This window comes from Mesocricetus auratus, unplaced genomic scaffold (genome assembly GCF_017639785.1).
Source record: "Mesocricetus auratus isolate SY011 unplaced genomic scaffold, BCM_Maur_2.0 Super-Scaffold_100015, whole genome shotgun sequence".
NCBI classification, from domain to species: domain Eukaryota; kingdom Metazoa; phylum Chordata; class Mammalia; order Rodentia; family Cricetidae; genus Mesocricetus; species Mesocricetus auratus.
In genome coordinates, this window is record NW_024429198.1 from 50,462,842 (window position 1) to 50,473,142 (window position 10,301).

The 10,301-nt window shown below is 41.1% G+C and overlaps 1 long non-coding RNA gene across 1 annotated transcript; it reads right to left on the reverse strand.

Moving 5' to 3' along the window:
• Positions 1 to 343: 343 nt before the first annotated feature.
• LOC121144310 lies at positions 344 to 9,194 on the reverse strand. Its single transcript, XR_005881637.1, has 2 exons — positions 8,389 to 9,194; positions 344 to 1,089 (listed from the first exon to the last, which is right to left on the reverse strand). It is a non-coding gene; the product is annotated as an uncharacterized LOC121144310 (long non-coding RNA).
• Positions 9,195 to 10,301: the final 1,107 nt, after the last annotated feature.

Consider the following 10,301-nt stretch of genomic DNA (forward strand, 5'->3'; position numbering starts at 1 on the left):
AAGGAAAGGTTTGACCCGAGGATGCCCTTGGCTCTGGTTCTGAGTAAACTGGTGTCTACAACACAATGTTTAAAACAAAAAAGAAAGGCAAAAGTTTCTTTTTCTAGTTTGGATATGCAGCTCAAACCCAACTTACTGGCCTTTACTTTCTTTAGTTCCTGTTGGTTTTGCTTCTGTTTTGAGACAGAGCCCCACGATGTGGTCCACATTGGCCTTACACTCACAATCCTCTGCATCCCGAGGACTGTGATTACAGACACATGCCACCACACCCTCCTCAGTCCATCCTTAGTCTTAGGCTTCTGTTTCCCAAGGCGGTGGGATGAACAGCCAAGTTAGCAAGTGCTTTTATTTTTTTATTTTAAAAATCTAAGAATTGTCTCATATCTTTTAAACGTATACATGTAAACATTAAATCCTAGGTTGTTTATGAAAAGAGAATGATGCCATGCTCCCAACGGCAGAAAATCCATCCACACCTTTAGAATCCCCATTGTACTTGATTTCTGTGATTCTCTTTGTCTTAAAGTTCATCTCCAGCTCTGGCACCTCCGGCCCCTTCCTGGCAGCATTAACAATTATTAATTGGTAGGAGGTAGCATGCCAGTACCAGATCTTGCCCTTAGCAGCTACACTTTAAACGGGAATTATTCACTTGTAATCCAGGTTAGTGATCTTAAGCTAGGCTATCAAATGGACATCAGAGGAAGTCCATTTATGACCAAGGTAGCCTAAAATGAATATGTGCTAATGATGGCTCTGAAAATTCAGTTGCTTTATCCACTCCAATTGTGTATGTACATCATTCAAATAACTGACGAAGTATGCCAAAGGACTTTCACAGTAAAGTTGATTATAATTATAAATTGCCTTCATTATTCCTTGGAAAGCCAGGCAATGTAAATGGAACAGCTAAGTCACGTAAGTATGAAAATTATCCCACAGAGGGACAGTTTCTAGGCTTGTTCTTAGGAAGAACAGTGTGTGTCCAGTGTATAGTCCAGGAGCTTTAGCATACCCACATGCGTTCTTGGAAAACAAACAGCCTGATATTTCATAAGATGATGAAGAAAGGTAGACAGTAGTTACCTGTAAGGAAGAAAGAAAGGGTTAATTTAGTCAAAAAACGTTCAATAGGTTGAGAAATAAACATTACCATTCAGTGAATGTTAGAATATACATTGTTTCCAACCTGCCTGGAACCAGAAGCATGTGATGTTGTTTCAATTTGTGATTTGCTGTTGTCTGTAAGGAAGGGCTCTCTGAGAAAGAACCCTGGATACATTTGAACATCCAAAAGAATAAGGATGTTGCAAGGCAAGTCCACCAGAAACAACTAGAAAGTCTGTGTTGGCCATCCGTAGCTGCCCAAATCATGTAGCCCCTAAGTTTCCCCAGTTTGTCTTTTACAAACAAAAAATATACTCTGATTGACATCATTTAGTTAGCAAGAACAGTCTTTCAGTTAGCAAGAACAGTCAGTAAGAAGCAAAACTACTGAAGCCAAAAGCAAGGTAAGCAAATTTAGAGGCATTCCTGGGTCCTGGAAACCAGGTCTTTGTTCTTCTGTTGGCAGGCGCTGGGGCCTGTGCTGCAGTCTAGGCTCAGAATGGTGCTTCCAACACATTGTCAGTTGTGTTAAGGCCTGGTAGCCTGCTACATAAACAACCTTGGATTGTATTTATCATGGATCTGATAAATATTTTTAACTGTAAAAATCACACCAATTCCAAATTCTGAGTACAGCATTACAAACAAGCTACAGTTCCTAACTTTTTTTTTTAGATTACACATGGTAAGAATTAACATTTGGGATACTGAATTCTAAGCCTTGTGAAAAATACATCATCACATTACCCAACACAAAGATAGTTGTAAAGAGTAAATGTTCTGTATATCTAGATTTCCTCACACTGCCCTGCCATCCTTATCCCCATGAGCCACTGAGTGGGTCTCCAGGTCTGTAATTTTCTTTTATAAAATATGATGCATGGTCTATGGTGTAGAGGGTGGCTTCTTTCACTTAGCAAATTTTTTTTAATTTAAGCATAGTGCTTATGTCTATCCATTCTGTTGCTTTCAAACTTTTATTCATTTTAAAATTATGCATATGCCTGTGTTTGTGTCTGTGTGAGTACATGCACCTGTGTGTGGGGTACCTTCAGAATCCAGAAGAAGTTATTGGATCCCCGGAGCTTAGTTCCAGGTGGTTAAGTGCTACCTACTGTGGGAGCTAGGAAGTGAAATGAGGTTCAATAAAAGAATTGGAAGCACTCTTAATCACTGAGCCATCTCCCCAAGCCTGACTCTACCCCTTCTTATTGCCAGTTAGTAGTCCATTGTGCATCATGTGTCTTTCTCCACTCATCAAATTCTATAGTTATAAAGAAAAGTACTCTGAGTATTTGCATATCTTTTCTATAAATGCAATGTTTGTTTCTCTTGGGCTCAGAGTGAGGCTTCCTGAATTGTATCATAAGAAGCACTTCACACTACAGGAACAGTGAAACTGTCTTCTAAAATAATTCTGCCATTTTGACTTCTTGTTGATAATAAATAAGAAATCTGGCTTCAACAATGCATTCATTAATGGAGAAACCTATTAAATATCTATTGACTTGTATTCACACTGAGTAATTCTTCCTTCAGATACAGCAAGTCTTCTAATAAGCATCTGAGTATTCACATTTCTCATTTCTGTTTTCACTGTACAGTACACCACAGCTTCCATCTCTATTGAAATAGTAGTCTGCTCTTATTTGTGATTTATCTTTTCCTCTACAGCCTAGTGTATTCATCAGTCTTTTCCTGAGAGATCCATCATCATTATCATCTCAAGTTGTATCCATCACTGCTTTTTTTTCTGGTACTTTGTTCATTGTATTTTAGACATCTATGTAGGAATAGAAACTAAGGAAATTCTTAGTTTACATGAAAACATTCCGTCCCATATACTAGATCTGTAGTTTTAATGACTGGGACAAATAGGAGAAGCGAGTTGAAGTGAGTGCTATAGTTATGCACTCCATGCATGTTCCTGCCCCTCCTCCAAGGCCAGCAAGCTTTTCAGTTTCACAGAAAACATTAGTATTCCCCCAAAATAGCTCCAGCCTGTGCCTGGGGTGCAGGTGTGCACCTGAGTCGGTGGTTTAAGACTCTTGCAGGATAAGGATGAGAGCTAAGGATGCTCAGGGCTTCCAGTCTGTCCTGCAGGACTGGGGCACACACCATGGAAGAATATTCTATCAGGATTCTCATCAATCTATTTGACTGAAATCTATGGAGAAAACTGCATGTGTGTAAACATTTGTCCTATCTACTGCCCCCAGGGGCTCACCCTCTCAGAAGCTCGTTCAACTTCCACCAATCCCTTAACCGAATTCCTTAACCAGTTCTTAATAGTACCTGTGATGACTTAATGGTGCCTGTGATGAACCAGCTGACCCCATCTTGGGCTTAAAAGCTCCCTTATAATAAAGACAACCTAGGTTCGTTCCTGTTTATGCTTAAATCTCTACTTTTCAAGGATTGGGATATGTCCCACATATAACCTTAAGTGCATATGACTCTGCACTGCCTATTCTAGGAAACAACAACCATGTCTTTGTTTCAAAACGTTATAACCATCTCACAACCCTACCCTTGTTTCAAGAGGTTGTTATGACCACCTGTTGTTATGTCTACCTATGATCACCTTGCAGTCATGTCTTTGTTTCAGGAGGTCATTATGACTGACTTTTTATGCTCATGTTCTGCCCTGCAACCCCGCTTGTTTTGCCCTCCAAAACCCCCATTTGGAAAACACCTACCCATGAGCTATAGCTCATATCTAATATTGATCTCTTTAACTCTGCTTTTAGGGAGAGACAGCCCATGTACATGAATAAAAAGCTTGCTTTAATTAGTTTGGCCATAATTATTTGTGTGGGTGGTCTTTCTCCTCATATCTTTGATACTAACAACAAATCACATCCCCATTCCCTACTCCCTTTAAGCAGGTGTCCCATCCTTTGGGTTCAGGGAAAGATGCTGAACTTGCAGATTGGCTGTTCAAGATGGACTTCTAAGGATGAACACTGATGTTCTTTCTAATGGCATCACAGGAAAAAATAAAAAGTCTCCATGTTCTTAGATTTCATGTTCCACATTGGCCCTTCAATATATCAGCTGTCACCAAATTCATGAAAATGTCAATGAAACTTAATTCCCATGGTCGAAACTGTCTCACTGGTCACATCTAGTTTAACCATATGGAGTTCTGGTTGTTATGTGAATTATTTTATCAAATTTCTTACTTAACAGTCTGACTTTGAACTGTATTTTAATGTTTTTCATCTCAGTTGTCCCAACTCTCAGAAAGATTAAGGTAAATGATCTACATAATCTTTTCTAGTTACTGGGGAGGGCTGTTATCAAATTAAGATCATGGGAAGGGGATTATTCACTTGAGTGAGGAGAACCTGACAGTAGCTGCATCACTGAGGAACAGGGCATAAGATTTTTGATATTCATCTATGCAATCAAGTGACTCAAGGCTTATTCCTGTTATTATTGCATACTATTCAAAATCGGAATATTGCTTTTTTTTCACTCACAAACTGGTGCAGAATTGGATTTCTTCCAGCTTGCTGGAGCCTATGACTATTTATTTCCATACTTATCAGCCCTGGAATCTCTCTATATTACTAACATTCCCCATTTCTGAGGAGCCATCATTGCATTTTTCTGTAGTTCCTTAAACATATACATCCTAATTCCTTCAACACACAGGCAGTGCATGATGTAATATTTATTTACTAAATGTCGTTCCAGCCAGAGACAATTTTCTCAGAAACAGCTTTTTATACTAAGTGTGATTCATACTTTACTATTTGTTTACCTTCGCCTGTTCTAAGTTTTCATAGAAACCTGAAAATTCAGATACTATGACAAGTCTAGATTATGATTTCTTTTTTGTCTGCATCTCCAAACTTCCCCTTTTGCTACTTGTTCTGGTTGTTGCAAGAAACACACCTAGGCTTGTCTGAGGAATCCCTCACCCCTATGGTGCACAGCTGCTGAGTTTTGTTCTGTTTTGTTTTTAAACCTGATTTTCTACAAGCTTTTTTTTTTAACTTAGTGATCTGTGAGTGATTGAGCAACAACATGCTCAAGCTCAAGCTCAAAGTTGGCTTAAGGAACACATTTGAATTTCTCTGGGCTCTAACACACACACACACACACACACACACACACACATACTGGCTCCCAGTCAAGGTTGTTCACAGTGCAGATCATGTTCCTAGGTTGCATTGCTTTCTTGTCCTAACCTGGACTGCAACTTGACTCAGTAGAACTTTTGCCTTCTCCCGTTTGTTGCTGGTTGAAATTGCCCCAACCCCCACTCCAAATAAGGCCATCTGCCTCCAGGAGCAAAGTCTGCTGCTTCATGGCCCGACATACTTTAAAATGACTGTGTTGATTGCACAGTTTTGAGGGGGGAGGATTTGCCATCCTCCTGGGTCGTGCTGTCACCTAAGGTGCTCAGAATGAATTCTCTTCAGCAGGATCTAGCTCTCACTGAAGCCAGCTGGGGATGCAGTAGAACTATTCCTTTTACTCTTCTAAAAACCACAATCCTATCAGCACTGCTGGCGTGAACTTTCGTGTGTCTGTCGAAGTTCTAACTTTCTCTTCTGATGAATGATCAAAGAACGACATAGCATTTAAGGATGTCGCCATTGTCTCTTTCAAGGAAGCCAACTGAGTAGGAGAGAATCCGGAAAATCCCTCTTAGCTTTTAGCCACTTCCTCCTTTGTGGCTTCACTCGCCATATTTTCCTGCCTTACTTTATGGAATTTGTGCATCCCAGAAGAGAACCCTCAACTCTCTTCTACTCATCATCCATACAAAGACACAGTTAGTAGAGCTACCCCATCACTGGCCTGTAGGGTAGTGGAGCCAGATTTGCAACCATCTTGCCGTCTTTAGAGGGCAGTAAACAGGAAACTGAACACATGACAAACAAAAGCCTTGCTTTCAGGTAAAGGTCAAACTAGCTCTTCTTTTAATCTTCTCATTCTTTACTTTTCTCTTACACCGAGCCTGGATTGGTTTTGGCAGAATAAAAATTTGAGTTTGCACATGAGCTTGCCTGGCCTGTGTGGGAGCACAAGACCTTGAGTAGAGACCCACTTTCCTTTCTGCCTGGGAGTAGGCAGCTGTAAGACAATGTTTACTAAAAACATGTTTACTAAAAACAATACAATGCCTGGGGGCATTAAATTCCTGGAAAAGGCCTGCCCACAGAAACCACCCTGACCGCGACCTTGTCCAAAGACTAAAACCACCTCTTCTGCCGCGCCCAGATCAGTTTCTGGGGTCAGAGCAGAACCAGCCAGGGGAGAGGAGAGAGCAGAAGCTTCTCTGGTGGGAGCCTTTCTTAGGAAGTTTTCTTGAACCTTTTTGGGGCCTGCTTAAAGTTTTCTTTACATCGTTGAACAAGTCTCTGTGTTGTCAATCCCCGACACCCTCCGCACGTTCTCGGACACAGGCCGCGCAGCAGACGCGACAGGCCTGCATCCACCATTCTGGTCTTTTCGATACCAGGAGTTGGGTCTTCTTTCACATCACACAGCTTTCAACCTCTAGGCTATGAGTTTCTAACTTGTCTTTAAAAGGATAAAGCAGACATTACATCTATCAGTGTTAACCCCCACTACCTTTGCAGGAGAAACCACATTCCTGCCATCGCAAAGGAACCTGGGAAATCTAAAAAGCATACACAACCTAGTCACTATTACTAACAAAGTCAGGAGATAGGAGTTAGGTAGAAAGGTGGCCTGGCTTACACGAAGTTTGGTTCTGATTACAAGTTTTTTAAACGTAGATTTCTATCCACAAATCAAAAACACTATTTGATTTCCAAGGGAAGCAATCCAAAATCTAATTCCAAAACTCAGGGTCCTTGGTTGAAACACAGGCTTCTTCATCAGATATGTTGTATCCTCCAGACCTCTGCCCCGCCTCCCAAATAAACAGGGACAGGGTGACTGCGGCAGCAACTACAAATCGGAGCACAGGGGTGTGGGTAGCACAGTGGGGAGAATGACATGGACCTATGATACTCGCTGTAGCAGGAGGAGTGAGTCCATTTGGCTCCCCGCCCTCCTGAGAAAAGCGCCTTTGTCCATGGTCCTTGCTGCTTTCCGTCTTGGCTCCTGGGACTGGCCATCTTGTCTAAGTGCATGCTGGAGAGTTGACTTTCTCCTAGGATTGCTTGTATCTGAATATTTTGCTTTTTAGGACCATGCAGATTGCTGACTCAGTAACATGGGTCCTGAAAACAGAAAATTTGTCTCCCTGTCATTGTATATTTATTTTTAATGCCTCTCTTAAACATACCTGTTTTCTAATTTCTATACTTCACCCATGCTTCTTCACATAATCTTTCCAGAAATCTCTAGCCACTTCACCCAGTTCAGTGAGCAATTTATTTGTGTTGTATACCCACACATGCAATACTATTATCAGTTTTTTTCTTCATATGAATGAGGGATCATCTTTCCAGCCTACCATATTTTGTCCTTCCTGTTCATTAACTTTCTTATCAAAATCACATCAATTCTTTTTCTGTGATATCTGTACCACTTCCAGTAGCAATTTCTCCAACATTATACCAAAGGCTATAATATAAAGTAATTAAGAAGCTGGGAGAATGGGAGAACCGACTCAGTGGTTGAGGGCACTGGCTGCTTTTCTGGGGGACCAGAGTTCAAGGACTAGTATCCATTTCAGTGGATTCAATGCCCTTTCTGACTTCTATAGGCATCAGGCACACACACGCACACACACACACACACACACACACACACACACACACACAACACTCATATAAAATAAAGTCGATCTGAAGAAGGAGAGGAAACTCAGCCATGTCCCACCGGTTTCTCTTCTTAGCTTACACCCTGTCTGATTGTCAGTTTGCCTGGTCTGTGTGTGAGAATTTATAAGCACATTGTGTGCACAAAGAGTCTTCCCTGTAAGGATTTCCTTGGCTAAGATGGGCCTGTATCAGAGTCTCCACCAGACACAGAGAAAAGTGACAGTGTGTGTGCTCAGCATCCACAGGCCCCAACGCAGTCCCCACCCACCCTGGAACTAACAACAGGAACACAGCAGTGTGGAAAGAGGCTCTACTACTCTGCAGTTCCTCTGAAACATCTCCCACATGCTAATGTATTCTAAAGCACTGTACTGAAATTTAAAATTGTCTCATAACAACAACACACTGTTTAAAGTATCGTATAGCTTGGATCATTGTGAACTCACCAACTTGTTCTAACTTTTTTTGTTTTTCTGTTTGGCTTCACAATGCCTGAATCCTGTAACTTCTAATTATGACTCACCTGCATGAACGCACAGCATAACAAGGACTGGACTGTCATCCAGGCAGCCTCCTGTCTAAGAGGGATTAAGAACGTTCTGTTTAAACATGTCTTCTTCTCTTCAGCAGTGAAAGATGCCTTTCTGTTCAATGAGTCATCACCAACCAAAAGCAGGCCCAAAAGTCGCAGGGGATTTGTACAAACAGTCCAAGCTGCCTCAATTCTGCAAGGAGGGAGAAGCAGCCTCTGTAGCTTAGCTCGATAAGCTTTTGATTGGCTGAGGGATTTCATTGCTATTGAAGATGATTTCTCCAAAGTGTATCTAGGACAGTGTTTTCCACTTAGATACACGGACTCTTTCTGTGTGAGTCCATCGTGATAGAAGGCTCCATCTAGAGGGATTCAAAAACATAATTTTCATGAAACGTCAGATAAGAAGTGAGGTTGTTTTCAAATTCAAGGGAAGTTCCACTTTTTAAACCAGAATGAAGCTGACTAGTCCCCAAAGAGATTCGACTTAGAAAGTTTTCCCTCTATTGTGGTTTACATCTTTCTGTCCGAATCTTCACTGAGTTTCGACTTGGAAAAAGCTCAAGAGGGAAGCAGGGGGGTAGCTGAGTGTCTGAACAATGCCATAGAGTCAGCGGCCTTCCGGGTTGTGCATCCTGTGGTTGAAGCTTCCTTTGCTTCTTCCCTCAGAAATCTTTGTCTTTCCTTTGATGACTTTTGAATAACCCTTTCCATGAAGCAGTGATGATTTGAAATAACCAAACTGTTGGGGAATGCAGCTCAGTGGTTCAGCAGCGTTTGCCTAATATACACAACATCCTGCCCTACAAGAAAACAAGGAGAGCCAAAAGGGAAAGAAGTGCCTTAAAATGCTGCATATGGTGAGAGCAATGGTCATTCTTGATAGTGATCTGAGTCACAAACAAAACAACAACAACAAAAAAAAAATGCTGTTAACAAGACAGAGTATGTAATGCACCTTTCTGTGATTTTCATTATTCTATTTAAAATCTCCATTTCTGGTAACTATATGAAAAATTAGCCTGACTGAAATGTGCTAAATTGTATACCACAGCATTTCCTTATTTATTTATTGTTATCTGCTGCAGCTAATCAAATTGTCAAAAGCATCAAAGTAAGAAGCAGGTACTTCCCCCAGGGTCCCCCAGTGAGGTATCTCAGTGCCTAACAACCTGAGTTTGATCCTCCAGGACCCACACAGTGGAAGGAGAGAACAGACTCCAGATGTCCACATGCATGTCAAAATAAATAAAAATAAGTACATAAATAAAATAAAAACTGCCATGTACAGAGCATTGCATTTTAGTCAGGCCAAATTTTCATTTAGAAAGGACTTTAAATATTAACACAATAACCACAAAAAGATACGTAAAGGAAGGAAAGAAAGAAAGGAAGGAAGGAGGAAAAGAAAGAGAGATTAGTTGGTAAAGTCCTCCTTGCCTTGTAAGCATGAGGACCACAGTTTGTTTCCCAGAAACTGTGCTTTAAAAAAGAAAAAAGAAAAAAAAGTTTTCTAGCAGGAGTAAATTGATCCCTGAGGCTCACTAGCCAAGCTAGCCTACTGGGAAAGTTCTAGGGAAATGACAGACTCTGCCTCAAAAAACACCTAAGGAAAAAACACCAAAACAGTAGCAATAAGCACATCTGAGGAAGGACAGCTGTGGCCGTCTTCCCTGACCTACACACACAGCTGAGACTGAAGGCCTGATTGTTGGCGTGTGAACCCACAGCTGTATTAAACTATTACCATGTATAGCAGAAAAATACATATATAACCACTGCTGTTCTATTGTTTAAATTACAGGCGTGATAGTGCACATACCAAGAGACTCAACAGCCCACGTGGAGTTTATTGAAGAGAAAGGGAAGAAGGAAAGGGGTAAGGAGGAGAGAGAGAAAGAAGG